Source organism: Xenopus tropicalis, chromosome 5 (assembly GCF_000004195.4).
Source record: "Xenopus tropicalis strain Nigerian chromosome 5, UCB_Xtro_10.0, whole genome shotgun sequence".
NCBI lineage: Eukaryota > Metazoa > Chordata > Amphibia > Anura > Pipidae > Xenopus > Xenopus tropicalis.
The window spans coordinates 157,853,260-157,868,765 of record NC_030681.2 but is presented as its reverse complement, the minus strand read 5'-3'; the positions used below and the strand labels follow the sequence as shown (position 1 = coordinate 157,868,765).

At 40.3% G+C, this 15,506-nt stretch overlaps 1 long non-coding RNA gene across 1 annotated transcript; it reads left to right on the top strand.

The window, feature by feature from the left end:
* The first annotated feature begins 503 nt into the window (after positions 1-503).
* LOC116410800 lies at positions 504-2,379 on the top strand. The gene is made up of 3 exons (XR_004222638.1): positions 504-653; positions 742-777; positions 2,067-2,379. It is a non-coding gene; the product is annotated as an uncharacterized LOC116410800 (long non-coding RNA).
* Positions 2,380-15,506: the final 13,127 nt, after the last annotated feature.

The window sequence follows — 15,506 nt, the reverse complement described above, 5'->3', positions numbered from 1 at the left end:
AACCGCTTGTATTCTTCCAAACCAAGTAAGTTGTAGTTTTTTCCCAATTACATATAGTCTTTTGTAATGATGCTATTAATGGAAGGTAATTATCTTAGTATGCTTTATCAATCTTAGATTGTATTCTGACCCCTAGGTATTTTATACATGGATCTGCCCATTTAAATGGGAAGTTTAGTTTTAGATTTTAAACTACCGTTTTTGTAATGTTGATATTCAAAATCTCTGATTTAGTATAGTTAACTTATATAGTTAAGTTTGATAAAGTGCCAAAAGTTTTCATGAGGGACATTACATTCGGAAGTGAAATATGTGGCTTTGTGATGAAAAGCAAGAGGTCATCAGCAAAGGCCGCACATTTGTATTCTTTAGAGTCTGCTAAGATACCAGTTATGTCTGGGTTGTTTCTAATATGGGCCAAGAGTGTCTCCATGACGAGAATGAATAATGTGGGAGATAATGGGCATCCCTGTCTTGTCCCATTAAAGATCTGTACTTTGGGTGATAGAGTACCATTTATTCTGATTCTGGCTGTGGGTTGTTCGTATAAGGCTAAAATTCTCTCTCTGCTTATCTGTCCTAGACCTATGCCCGCTAGAGTTCTGTCTAGGAAGTCCCATGACACTCGGTCAAATGCTTACTCTGCATCGGTGGTAAGTATAAGTGAGGGAATACATTTCTTTTGTGCATAATTTATCAGAGATATTACTTTGGCTGTGTTTTCTTTTCCTTCTCTTCTAGGTACAAATCCTGCTTGGTCGGTATGAATTATATTAGGTAAGTATTCTTTTATTCTATTTCCTATAATTTTTGCATATATTTTTAGGTCTATGTTAATTAAAGATATGGGTCTATAACTTGAACATAATTGTGGGTCTTTCCCTGGTTTAGGTATTATGGTGATATGGGCCTCTTGTGCTTGAGGGTGGAAGCCACTATTTTTTTTAAATGGAATTAAAATAAGTTAAGAGAATGGGTGAAAGTACCTCTTTAAAGGTTTTATAGAAAATCGCTGAATATCCATCTGGGCCTGGACTTTTCCCTGCTGGAAGGGAATCTATGCATTTTTCAATTTCTGTTAGGGAGAAAGGTGCTTCAATCGTCTGGGACTGTTCTTGAGTTAATTTGTTAAGCTTTGCTTCCTTAATAAAATTATCTATTTTTTCTATGGAGTCTAGGGGGCTGATTTACTAAGACACGATTTCGAATCCGAATTGGAAAAATTCCGATTGGAAACGAAGATTTTGCGACTTTTTCGTATTTTTGTGATTTTTTAGGCGTCTTTACGATTTTTGCGTAAAAACGCGAGTTTTTCGGCGTCTTTACGATGTTTGCGTAAAAACGCAAGTTTTTCGTAGCCATTACGAAAGTTGCGCAAAGTCGCGATTTTTTCGTAGCGTTAACACTTGCGCGCAAAGTCGCGCCTTTTTTCGTAGCGTTAAAACTTAAAAGGCGCTACGTTTCGCGCAAGTTTTAAAGCTACGAAAAAATCGCGACTTTGCGCAACTTTCGTAATGGCTATGAAAAACTTGCGTTTTTACGCAAAAATCGTAAAGACGCCGAAAAACTTGCGTTTTTACGCAAAAATCGTAAAGACGCCGAAAAAAATCGCAAAAAATACGAAAAAGTCGTAAAGACGCCGAAAAAAACGCAAAATTACCGATCATTACGAAAAAAACGCAATCGGACACATTCGGCCCGTTCGTGGGTTAGTAAATGTGCCCCTAAGGGTGGAGTAGCTGATCTAATTTTATAAATGCTATACCTTTAGTGTCATTAATCACATTGTTGATATCATTCCTTATTGAGGATATTTGGGTTAGCGGTTGGATTTTTTAAAGAATATTTGCAAAATGTTTGTTGCATTTATCACCCAGTTCGTAATATCTCTGCTTGGTCCTCATGTATGATTTCCGGACCTTTTCGTTAAAGAGGGTTTTCAATTGTATTCTTTTACTTTCTAATGTGATTAAAGTTTTTTGTGCTAAAGACTCTTTATGTGTTTGTTCTAGAGAAGTTATATTATCAATTAGCTTAGTTATTTCTTTGTCTTTTTCCTTTTTTAGATTGCTACTAAGTGCCATCAGATGACCTCTAAGGACACATTTCAAGGTTTCCCATAATGTCGCCTGAGAGATCTCATCAGAGGAATTATTCTGTATTATTTGAGAAATCAGAGATTGAATTTGTTTTCTAATATCTTTTCTATGGAGCATAGATTCATTTAGTCTCCAAGTATATTCATTTCTTGAGGTCTGAGGGATTTTAAATTTTATTCTAACTGGTGCATGGTCTGAGTGATGAAAATTCCCTATGTCAGCAGAGTTAAATAAATGTAACCATTTTTGAGATGTATATATAAAATCTATCCTTGAATAAACTGAGAATGTTTTGGAAAAGTGTGTGTAGTCTCTTTTCTTTGGATTAATTGCCCTCCAGACATCAATTAACTGCATGTCTGCAAATAATTTTTTGACTTCTTTGAGTCCTTTATATGATATATTGGTCCTTTTGGAAGAAGAGTCTACTAGCGGGTTCAGTACCATATTAAAATCACCTTCTAACAGTATTGGTCCCTTGCTAAAATTTTCTAGGATTTTCCGGAAGTGCTTAATAAAAGAGATTTGCCCTGTATTGGGAACATAAATATTAGCAATTGTACACATTTGGTTCATTAATACACCTTTGATTAAAATGAATCTACCTTCACTATTGGATAGGGTATCCGTATGCTTGAAAGGTAAGCCTTTATGTAACAAGGTAAGTACCCCAGTTGCCTTTTTTGTGGGATTATTGCTCATAAATACCTGGGGGTATGATTTGAGAGACATTGTGGGAGCGTGTTTTTCCTTAAAATGGGTCTCCTGTATCATCACTATCATAGCTTTACTTTTTTTACATTCATGGAGGATTTGTGCCCTTTTTACTGGTTCGTTCATCCCATTAACATTATAGGAAAATACACAACAGTCCATATTAGATTGCTCAGCCATTCTGAGGTGTGTGTTCAACCTGCTCATTTAGGGGTTTCTGATGAATTTTATGATACTTGTTGGCATATTGCGAGGGAGGAGGATGGGGAAGGAGAAAGGATATAAACTTGTAACTCCAAAAATAACTAGAGAACTTTAGTGGGGAAGTAATCATTTGCCGCAGTAGACTTACAGGGGGAATACCCCTTTGCTGAGATGGTTTAGTAGCGGCAAAGGTGACCAGCACCATATTTTTGGGAAAGCGAGGATGGTTGGAGATGGGTAGAGATGTATCTATACCTTATTGTCTCGAGATGTCTCAGACCCACCGTATCTTCTATATAATGAATAATTTGTTTAGGAGACAGGGGGGGAGAGTAACCTCTATATTAACCATGTGAGAATAACAATAGGGTAACTTTAGAACAGGTCATTTATATAACATTATAAACAAAAACCTTGTACACTGGTATTGTATTGTAAGTTAAGTCAAAATCAGTTTAACCGTTATAGACAATCTTATAATTACCCAGTTGGATTATGAGATGTTAAGTCCTTTAAAGTTCTTTCAGCTGTGCTAGGTCTTGTTGGCTTTCTGCAAATTATTTATCACCTTGCTAGAGTCAATTGCTTTCTTATAAATTCGTCAGGAAGCAGATATTCCTTTGGGTACAGTTCCAAATGCTCACTGGAGGTCCGTCTGTTAGGTCCAACTCAGGTGAGTGAAAATCTCGCTTTGTCCCTAGGGGTCCTAGGGGTTTGTGGTGTTCTTTTAGCTGTAGGTGTCAGTGTCCAGTCATTTTGCATATCGAAAGATAAATCCGGCATTTTCCCTGGATCTGGCATCCATCCGGGTAAGTCCAAGGCAGGTAAATGTAATTTGCTTAAGAAAGTTTCTGTGTCCGTGGGTATGCGTAGCACTGCTGTAACTCCATCTTTGGCTGCGGTGAGTGCAAAGGGGTATCCCCATCTGTATAATATGTTGTTTTCTCTGAGAGTGTCAGTAAGTGGTTTCAACATTTTCCTTTTGGCCAGAGTGGTTCTGGACAGATCTTGAAACAGTTTTATGGCACAGTCCTCATATGTGAGATTACTGACATCTTTAGATTTTGTTAAGATCTCTTCTTTTAAGGAGAAGCTGTGCAGGCAACACAAAATGTCACGTGGAGCATTTAAAGGGGCGGCTTTCGGTTTCTGGACCCTATGTGCCCTTTCTATTTGGATTTCCGTGGAGGAGTCTCTATTTAATATTTTGTTAAATATTAGTAGGAGAACATTGCGTATATCCTCATTGGGAATCCTTTCTGGCACTCCCCGCACCCTTATATTGCTTCTCCTGCTCCTATTCTCCTGATCTTCTAACTGCCTTTGTAGATCAAGGATTATATTATCTTGTTTCTGTATATGAGAATAAATGGATTTTTGTTTTTTTGTGCACTTACTCATGCTGTTTTCTAAGTCATCTGTCCTTGCAGCCAGTGTAAGCATATCCTTTTTTATGTCCTGTATCTCTTCCTTTATGGTGTCAGTTACTTCTCGCAGCATATCTTTAATGTCTGCTTTCGAGGGTAGGTTAGCCATGTATGTTTGCAGGTCAAATCCTACTTCCGTATCGCTCTCCTGATCAGAGAGCTCTCTATTGGAATCGGCTTCCTCCTCCTGTGTTTCACTGACCGGCGCCATCTTGGAATTGTAGCGCTCCGTTTTTCGTTTTAGAAATAAAGGAGCTATGTCGCTCTGAGGTGCCGTTTGTCTTTTATTAGGGGTCTTCTCCCTCTCAGGCTTGCTTTTGCCTGTTTTCCCCATGTCTCCTATCGCTGCAAATCGCCGGTGGGACCAGACTGTCACGGAGCCATACTGCTCCAAGGCAAGCCACGCCCCGCCTAGTAATTGTCTTTTAGTAAATGTATAGAAACCACTGTTTTTTAAAATTAATATACAAAATATACATTGTTGTTATCTAATAGTTAGTCGGTTTAGCAAATCTATACAAAACAAACACTTAAATGTACAGCTTGGAAGGTGCACCTACCTGCCAGGGTTTGATGTTTCTTTTCAGACTTTCTAACTTGCCCCAGTGATTGGCCGGGGCTGAGCAGAGTAGAGATTGTGCAGGGCACGCGCCAGTGCATAGACTGCAGTGTAAACTCTATAAGTCACTCTGTAATGGTGATTCCCATACACTGATACATCTGCCTCACTGAAAGTCGCATTCCCTGGGCAGGCTTCCTTTGTTACAGACATGGGGATGTCTATGAAAGGGCATACAAATAACAAGTGCCATGTAGATGCAATCAGTGCATTGTTGGGTAGTTATTCAGAGAAAATGTATAGAAGAACTGCTTAAAGCCGGGGATCTCTCCTTCCTGGATCATTAGGGACAAAGAGCCATTTAATGTGGTTTCCATCTTCTGTTCATGTAGCATTATAACATTGTATATAAAGGAAGAGGTGATCCATAACTTTGGGGGAGGTCGTAAAAAGAAGATAAGTATACAAGGTTGGTTTCTGGGCTAATAAACAGGACAATCACATTAGCAGTGGTCTTCTCAATCTCCTTAAGAAGTTTATAATAAAACTTTATTAAAGCAGTGAAGGCCAAACAGCCCCCTCTACTGGCAAGTTCCTTACTTATCCTTTCCCGGGCTCTGTACCCAGTATCATCATCTGATATAATGAGTCCGACCCATTTCCAGCCAAAGTGCTTCAGTATCTGCACAATCCCATCCATTTCTGCCTCCTCATTGGGGATAGTTCTGTAGAATGATGGGAACTGGGTTCTGTCATTAAATACTGGATCCTTGGCGCCGTAACTGATCTTGGGTTAAAAAATTAAAGACAGAAGAAAGGTAATTCTCTAAAAGTAACGTACACACACCAACTAGCACTGTGGGAAACGTTTCCTGTACTTTACACTGGGTCAGTGTCAGGGGTAAATGACTGGCCTTAATTAAGATGTTTTCAGTTGTACTCAACTCTATGGCTTGTAAATGAGGCCTCAGTCACTTCAACTTTTTAGTACTCTGGATGTACCCGAAGTTACATTACTGTTATACACAATGTAGAAAATACTTCACACTCATTGCAGCGTCGGGTACAGGCTGAAATCCCACTGCCAGGGATGCCATTCTGGGAAAGCCTCCTTGAGGCCTGATAAAGGGCTGGTGGTAAGGCTGAAACGTTGCCTGTTCCTGGCGCAATAAAAAACACTGCTTTTCACTACTTCAGTGTGCTGCTGGTTGGTTATTGTGTCAGATTTGCTATGTAAACAGTGTCATTTAGAAATAAAAAAGTACACCATAAATATCATGGCAGAACCCCTCTAATGAGTAGTCTCCTTAAGGCTCTGCTGCCTTTGTGAAACTGTATGGGATCTAGACCACTTAAAGTGGAAACCCTAAGGATATTCTTTGCTGCCCCTGCTACCCCCCATGGTGGTGTGCCAGTGCTCTGATGGCTGGTCTATTGCTGTATATTTATCAACTGTGAGTATTTTCAACCATTGGATTGCATTGCCTTGGGCAATAAACCCAGTTCTGTTCAGTTTTGCTGCAAAGAGCTTCTGGTGACCTTAATTATGTCTCAATCAACTAATACATACTCTTCTACACAGAGAGTCCATACATACTCTTCTACAAAGAGAGTCCATACATACTCTTCTACACAGAGAGTCCATACATACTCTTCTACAAGAGAGTCCATACATACTCTTCTACACAGAGAGTCCATACATACTCTACAAAGAGAGTCCATACATACTCTTCTACAAAGAGAGTCCATACATACTCTTCCACATGGCGAAGGCCCATCCTAAGAAAGAGAGTCCAATGTACCCCATGCTCTAAACCAGTCTAGCTGGACTGGTCTGTTACCAATTTCAAGCCAGATATCGGATGGGTAAGGCTGTCGTTTCTGCCCCTACATGGGCTGATAAGCTGCCAAATCGGTCAAAAGGAAGAACCTTTAGGGTTCGAAGTTTCTTTTCAGAGTCTCCAATTAGCTCCAGTGAGCAGAGTAGAGATTGTGCAGGGAGCGCACCCGTGCATGGACTGTGCAGGGTTTAACTGTTTCATCTGAAATTTCCCTTATAAAGCTGGAAGTGTCTAAAAAATAGCAGTTAAATAACAATTGCCATGTAGATACAATCAGTGCATCGTTGGGGTAGTTGTTGGGAGAAAATGTATAGAAGAACTGCTCAAAGCCAGGGATCTCTCCTTCCTGGTTCATCAGGGACAAAGAGCCACTTAATAGTTCTTTTGTTAAACCATTAAATGGTTCAAATATTATAAGATTATGGGTAAAGGAATAGGTAATAACTTTGGTAGGATTTTGTACCGTGAAAACACATATACAAAGCTGGTTATTGTGCTAATAAACAGGACAATCACATTAGCAGTGGTCTTCTCAATCCCCTCAACTATCTTATTGACACTGAAATTAAGTATGAAACAGAAGGCCTCCGGCGCAAGCAAGTTTCTTACTTATCCTTTCCCGGGCACTGTAACCAATGGCATCATCTGATATAATGAGTCCGACCCATTTCCAGCCAAAGTGCTTCAGTATCTGCACAATCCCATCCATTTCTGCCTCCTCGTTAGAGATAGTTCTGTAGAATGATGGGAACTGGGTTCTATCAGAAAACTGGATCTGTGGCACCGTAACTGATCTTGGTGTAAAAAAATAAAAAAAGAAGAAATATCATTCTCTAAAAGGAAAGTGGATCCACAGAAGTAGAAAAGGGTGCCTGCACTTCACACTGGGTCAATGTCAGGGGTAAATGACAGAGTGGCCTTGTGTCTGTTGTAATATTGATAAATCTATTATAATATTAGTAAGGCACTGCCTCACTGACGCTGATAGATTAGAGGTAGAAGAAGTAGGTGCAAGGGCTTAAGATGTTTTCAGTCGTACTCACCTCTATGGCTTATTTAAGTTATTATTAACTATTTTTAACTCATCAATAGGGCTAGGTTCAGATGTCTCCTGGCCAAGGTAGTCCTGTTTTTAATGTCTGGGGGTAGGTACAGTGCTCCTCAGGCCGCATTCGCATACAGTGCTACATACAAAGTGAAAGTCTTTAAGGATGATTTCCAGTCGCCCAAAATCTGACACAGTCATCGCATGAATTGGTGCCATCTATTATAGGCACTTATATATGAATAATGATACAGGGGAACCTTTGAGCTACCACCACATCAAAGGTGTTGGAAGACTCATTCAACAAAACAAAAAACAAAGGAGGCTCAGTTCTATTACCTCACATTGAATAAAGCTTATGTACTTATGGCAGGTCTTGGTCTTCTGTACCAATCACCAGTGTTCTCCAACATGGGCATATGATATAGGGGTAGGGATAGGATATGCCTCCATGCTTCTCTTCAGTCACCTCCTATGAATACAGAGCACAAAGACATACAGTATCTAGTAGAATTAAGTCTAAAACAACTGGACTTTCTTGAAAACGTTTCACCACTCATCCGAGTGGCTTCTTGAGTTCAATTGACTGGTAGGGAGTCCCCGGTATTTAAACCCTTGAGGGTAGTACAGTCACAGGCATCCAATCACAATGGTTCCATTAATCACAATAGTACACCATAATTCTCATTGAGGCAGGGGTTAATCCTTCAAAGTACATGTCATCAACATACAATGCCACTTTCACATCCTTACCCCGGCAGTTTCACAACAGTTCACACTTTCAGACATGTACAGTCATTGGGGAATCCTGGTACCATTGTGACTGGATCATGCATTCTTACACCTGTGGAACCATTGTGATTGGATGCCTGTGACTGCACTCAAGGATTTAAATCCCAGGGAATTTCCTACCAGTCATTGGAACTGAAGAAACCACTCAGATGAGTGGTGAAACGTTTTCAAGAAAAACTCAGAAAAGTCCAGTTGTTTTAGACTTAATTCTACTAGATACTGTATATCATGGCCTGGATGAATGAGAATCTTCATAGACATAGCACAAAGACCTGCATCTGTGGGCATTCATGGAGTGGCAGGATGTAAAGTACATAAGATGAAATGCCAGAGTGAGGAAAAAGTCATGGTCCTTCAAAAAGGTTCCATCGTGGAAAAAATTAAAAAAAATGTGCGCTTCAAAAAATTGCAGCTGCCTCGAAAAAGCCATGTTTTGCAAATTTTTTGTTGGTTTGCAAATTTTACTGCAGTTTCCCAATTTTTTTGGCAAAGCGAAACAGGACATACTTTTTTTTGCTCTTCCCCAAGCAAAGTCCTACTCTAAAGTGTTAGTGCTCCCCCCCCCCCACATCTAAGTTACTGATTCTCAAATCATCTGGCTCTCAGGCAGCAGTAATCTGCTAATCAAGAAAACAGCAAATCAGTTCTCTATAAATCTTTCTTCAACTCCCCTACCCTGTGCCCCACCTCTAATAAAAGTCTCTTACATACAGAGATAAACTTCAAAATAAAAGGAAATGTTTCCTTAAACAAAAGCTCTGTCTGGAAACATGCCACCAATAGGGATCTAATAAAGTGCCGCTTTGGCGCTAGTGACTTATTAAAAACTTGGATAAAATGTATGGGATTGATATGATATTTCTTCAGAAAACCTAATATTGAGTAAGCAGTGAATTATGGGAAGACCATCGCCATTAGAAGCCATGTTAAACAAAGAAGCAGCTTTTTAAGTAGTTCCTATATGAAGTTATCTTACTGTAAATTACATTAGTTATGAAGCAGCCTCGTGCATATAGAGTAGATGGAAACTAATATATAAAGACATAATCTACAGCATTAATTGTATGTGATTTATATAATAAAAATGAACACATACCTGTGGGTAATTATAGACGCCTACAAGTTGGGCAATGCTATATGATGTACCGGTAGACAAGTCTCCCACAAATCCCACCACCTTACTGTTCCCCCAGCAGCTGAAATTGGGAACATTTTGTTGCTTTCCAGAAATTGCCCCCAATGCGCCAGAGAGAGACCTTTTTGCAGAACCACAGGAGTCAAATATCTGGTAGCCCAGAGTTATATTGGGCAGGATCCAGGAACTCCTGTTTATCTCCTCAACTGCAAATATGAAGGCCAAGTAATGGCGGTAATATTGCAAAGACATCCTGAAATAAGTTACAAAAAATATAACAGAAAAATATATAACCTTGTAATATTATTTCAATTCATGTTCTCATAATCCGTCTTTCTAACTTATTTAATATGTGTTTTATCTGTGCTGAAAATATGTAGAAATCCATCCAATCAATTTATGGACCAAAACACCGGAGTCTTTCTTCAAAAATTTACCTGTAGGGAATAATGTACCTATTGCCTGAGGAGGAGTCTCCATCTCTTTCTGTTTTCACTTTCTCCCTCAGACAGTCAATATTTCGGTCTATTTTTTGACCAATCTCAAAATCAGATAAAGTTTGAAGCATCATAATCGCTATGTAATAAATATATTCCAAAAAAAAAAAAAATCCTTGACATTCAGCAATAGTTTAGTGAGTGCACTTTCAGGGTGGTTGTTAGTGAAGAGCGCTGGTAAGGCCCCATCTAGAATATGCTGTTCAGTTCTGGTCTCCAGTGCTCAAACGGGACATTATTGAGTTAGAGAGGGTCCAGAGAAGGGCAACTAAGCTGGTAAAGGGTGTGGAAAATCTCAGGTATGGGGAAAGATTGGTCAAGTGTAGTTTTTTCTATGGTGGAACCAACCCCTCATGTCTTTCAGGCAGGGCCTATTAGTGGTGGCACAAAGATGCAGATTTATCATTGTGTGATTTGAAGCAAAAACCTAATCTGTATTTCCGAAATTCTAATTCTCATGAATTATTAAATGCAAAAAGCTCAAATTAAGAAACTGGGCATCTAAAAGCTGGCAAGTTCATGTAGAAGTCAGAATTGGTAATTGTATTAGTAAAACTGAAGCTATTTTTCAAATCAAATTTTAATATTAATTGTAGACTTGGTAGGGAAATATACGGTAGAGGGTGATTTTGTTGTGCTTGCCTTCATTTTAGGTTTTCAAGTTCCAAGTTTTTACATAAATAAGTGCACACTTTAACTTTTCCCAAATGTTTTACTTTTTAAATAAAAATGTAAAATAAATTTGAAATTTGTCTTGAAGAGCTGAATTTCCATTATTTTAACTGGACATTTTTGCTGCACAATTTTGCTTTCGACATCCAAATAGATCCAAAAGCCCTTCTGCGTGCAGGGAGGCATGAATGGATATGTGTCCATCCATCGATATGTAACTAATGAGGTTATAATGAAGTTAATATTTTTATAACACATCACTAACTGAAATATAAAGCCATGAACTTACGGGACACACAACTCCCATGAGTCAGACATGTTGGACATAGTTGCAAAGAAAACATGCAACTGCAGGAAAGCAGCAATAACCAAGTCCCCCGGTTTCACATCGGTTGTGTGTCTGTGGGTTCCTAGAGCACAAGCAGAGCCGGGGGGGAGATAAGAGTCAGAAGCCACGGGAATTATATACAGTAATACAGCCAGCAGTAACATGCTTCCTTGAGTGGCAGGGACGGAGCGTCTGGTAGAACATTCTCCCATAATGTCATCATCACAGAGCGGCTTCTATTTATCCTTCAGGTAGAAATTATTTTGGCAGAACCTGTAATTATTTCTCTCTGGATTAAGAAGAACAAATGGAAGTGACCTACTGAAATAAAACAAAGACATACTGTTTTAACACTTCCCAAAGAAGAGCGGCAGTTGTGGTGTAACCCTTTCCTAAAAGTTCCTTCAAGATCAGGGACTGGCAGTGGGAAGCTCTTGTGCCCATTAGTGCTCTTGCAATTGCACCCCTGCCATTATAAATTACCCCTACCGTTTTGATTCTTTTTCTGTGCCCCAAGTTATGCCAGATTGTGCCACCAGACCATGGTTCCTTGGAAAAGAATAATTACACACTATGAGGGCTATGAGAGGTGAATTTAAGGATACAAAACTTTAACTTAAAAAACTTAAAAGAATACCGTCATAGGGAAACATGTTTTTTTCAAAATATATCAGCAGAATCCTGCATTTAAATCCATTTTTCAAAAATGCAAACAGATTTTTTTTATATTTAATTCTTCATTTCCCAAGGTGCCATAGCCATGTGACCTGTGGTCTGATAAACTTCAGTCACACTTTACTGCAAGTTGAATTGATATCCCCTCCCTCTCCTGCAGCTGGCTCCTTCTGAAAGCCCAGACTCAGGCACACTTTACTGCTGCACTGCAAGTTGGAGTTATATCCCCCCCTCACCCCCAGCAGCCGATCAGCAGAACAATGGGAAGGGAGCAAGATAACAGCTCCCAGTAGGTATCAGAATAGCATTCAATAGTAAGAAATCCAAGTCCGGCTTGGGACTCCTCCAGTTACATGGGAGTAGGAGAAACAATAGGTTAGCCGAAAGCAGTTCTAATGTGTAGTGTTGGCTCCTTCTGAAAGCTCAGACTCAGGCACACTTTACTGCTGCGCTGCAAGTTGGAGTGATATCCCCCCCCCTCACCCCCAGCAGCCGATCAGCAGAACAATGGGAAAGGAGCAAGATAACAGCTCCCAGTAGGTATCAGAATAGCATTCAATAGTAAGAAATCCAAGTCCGGCTTGGGACTCCTCCAGTTACATGGGAGTAGGAGAAACAATAGGTTAGCCGAAAGCAGTTCTAATGTGTAGTGTTGGCTCCATCTGAAAGCTCAGACTCAGGCACACTTTACTGCTGCGCTGCAAATTGTAGTGATATCCCCCTCACCCCCAGCAGCCGATCAGCAAAACAATGGGAAGGGAGCAAGATAACAGCTCCCAGTAGGTATCAGAATAGCGCTCAATAGTAAGAAATCCAAGTCCGGCTTGGGACTCCTCCAGTTACATGGGAGTAGGAGAAACATAGGTTAGCTGAAAGCAGTTCTAATGTGTAGCGCTGGCTCCTTCTGAAAGCTCAGACTCAGGCACACTTTACTGCTGCGCTGCAAGTTGGAGTGATATCCCCCCCCTCACCCCCAGCAGCCGATCAGCAGAACAAGGGAAGGGAGCAAGATAGCTGCTCCCAGTAGGTATCAGAATAGCACTCAATAGTAAGAAATCCAAGTCCGGCTTGGGACTCCTCCAGTTACATGGGAGTAGGAGAAACAATAGGTTAGCCGAAAGCAGTTCTAATGTGTAGCGCTGGCTCCTTCTGAAAGCTCAGACTCAGGCACACTTTACTGCTGCGTTGCAAGTTGGGGTGATATATCCCCCCCCTCACCCCCAGCAGCCGATCAGCAGAACAATGGGAAGGGTGCAAGATAGCAGCTCCCAGTAGGTATCAGAATAGCACTCAATAGTAAGAAATCCAAGTCCGGCTTGGGACTCCTCCAGTTACATGGGAGTAGGAGAAACAATAGGTTAGCCGAAAGCAGTTCTAATGTGTAGCGCTGGCTCCTTCTGAAAGCTCAGACTCAGGCACACTTTACTGCTGCGTTGCAAGTTGGGGTGATATATCCCCCCCCTCACCCCCAGCAGCCGATCAGCAGAACAATGGGAAGGGTGCAAGATAGCAGCTCCCAGTAGGTATCAGAATAGCACTCAATAGTAAGAAATCCAAGTCCGGCTTGGGACTCCTCCAGTTACATGGGGTAGGAGAAACAATAGGTTAGCTGAAAGCAGTTCTAATGTGTAGCGCTGGCTGAAAGCTCAGACTCAGGCACAATGCACTAAGATGGCACCTACACACCAATTTTATAGATACAAATACATTTGTTGGTTCAAGAAAAACATTTTAAATGGTAGAGTGAATTATTTGCTGTGTAAACAATGTAATTTAGAAAAAAAAAATACCCCATAAAATCATGACAGTATCCCTTCAAGAAAAAGCTAGTTTAAAGCTTAGGTAAACTGGCCAAAGACTAGTTATACTGCATTGAATGGGCTGTGCCTCTGTTTTTAGGTGTCTGAAAGGCAATGAGGTCTCCATCTTAAACTGCACGGGGTCCGGTTCACCGTGATCCCCCAAAGAGGTGGGGCAGTTGGAGAGTGGGGGGCGGACTCAGGTGGAGGGAGCCCAGGGATATACACAGGTTTAATTTATAATGAACCATGGAGCCTACAAACTGCCTTTGCAAAGAGCAATAGGTCCCAGGTTCAAACTAAGCAGTGGGGTTGCACTGTGTAAATCACTGCCTCAAACTGGATTTCATAAACAATAAAACACTTTTATTTTCAAATGCCCCTCTGCTCCAGGAAACCATGCATTTTTTTTAAAAGGACACATTCTGCTGAATCAAAAATGGGTAAATGTGTGTTTCTACTACCAATTACCGAATATGAAAGCTTTTCTGCACTTGGTGTTTTTTTGTTTTGTTTTTTTTTAAAACTTCCACTTTCAAGTGTCTTATCTTCCACATATTTTTAGGTACCAAGAAAAAACATCCTAAATATGAAAAAGTAAACTTGATAGACCTCATCCCACAGATACAAACAGACCAAACAAGCTGTGTCTCTACTGTGGGAAGGGGGTCACTTTTGAGCAACGCGGCTACAAAAACAAAGAGTGACTCTCTAACAGCAAATCTCCTAGTAGTTCTTACTTGTAGGTCTCCCTCTGCTTCTCTTTATTTGAAATATCTAATGGCAGTGTAAGTTTATGGTAAATTATCTTCTCTGTTTACTATAGGTCTATACACTGGTAACCCTACTCTGGGCAGTATTATACCCGGGATAATAATTCCTCTGCAAATCCTTGTTGGAGCCAGAAGCTGCTCACTAGCTAGCCCTGCCTGTCTATCACACCTAGCGTGATCTATTACAGGAGCTGCCTGACCTGTCTGGGCCTACCTACACCCAGGTTCCACTACAATATCCCCACCTGCATGTTCAGGAGAAGAGCTTTCACCAAAATGGCTTCCAGCCTCATGGCTGCTCAGCCTTTTATACTATGCCACCTTATGGCCAAACTGTGGAACTGCAAAGGTCATGACCCAGGAAAAGGGACCTACATCCCATTACACAGAGGACCCTTATAGCTGTCCAAATAACTTGGGGACTGTCAGTGAGAAAGGGCACAATGTACCAGTTCCTGACAGCAGCAACCTCCTTATTGCAGGGAAATCACAGAGCTGAAGGAACAACCCTGAGCAATTCAGGAGCAGAAGGGAATTGGATTTCAGCCAAGATGGTACAGAGGACAACACCCTTTGTTAATCCTATACCTTATCCTATCTCAGTTGTGGGTGCTGATGGCTCTCCTGTCTGGTCCTCTGTGTGCAAAAATGAAAAACATTTTACTTTTTTATCTTCTCTATTTATTTAAATATTTACAAACAGAAAGGTAGAAAGAAACATTTATTTGCATGTAATAAAACACATTTTTAAAAAATTTTCCTTAGCCTTCGACATTATACTTGGTATCTCTTGGTTGTTGAAAAACAAACCTGAGATTAATTGGGTTAAATGGAAAATGCCTTTTTCATATTTCGAGATTAATAACAATGTTATTGATGTAGGACACCTTGACATCTACTGCCATCTTAATGGAGTGTTTCACCTTGAAGTTAGCTTTTAGTATGT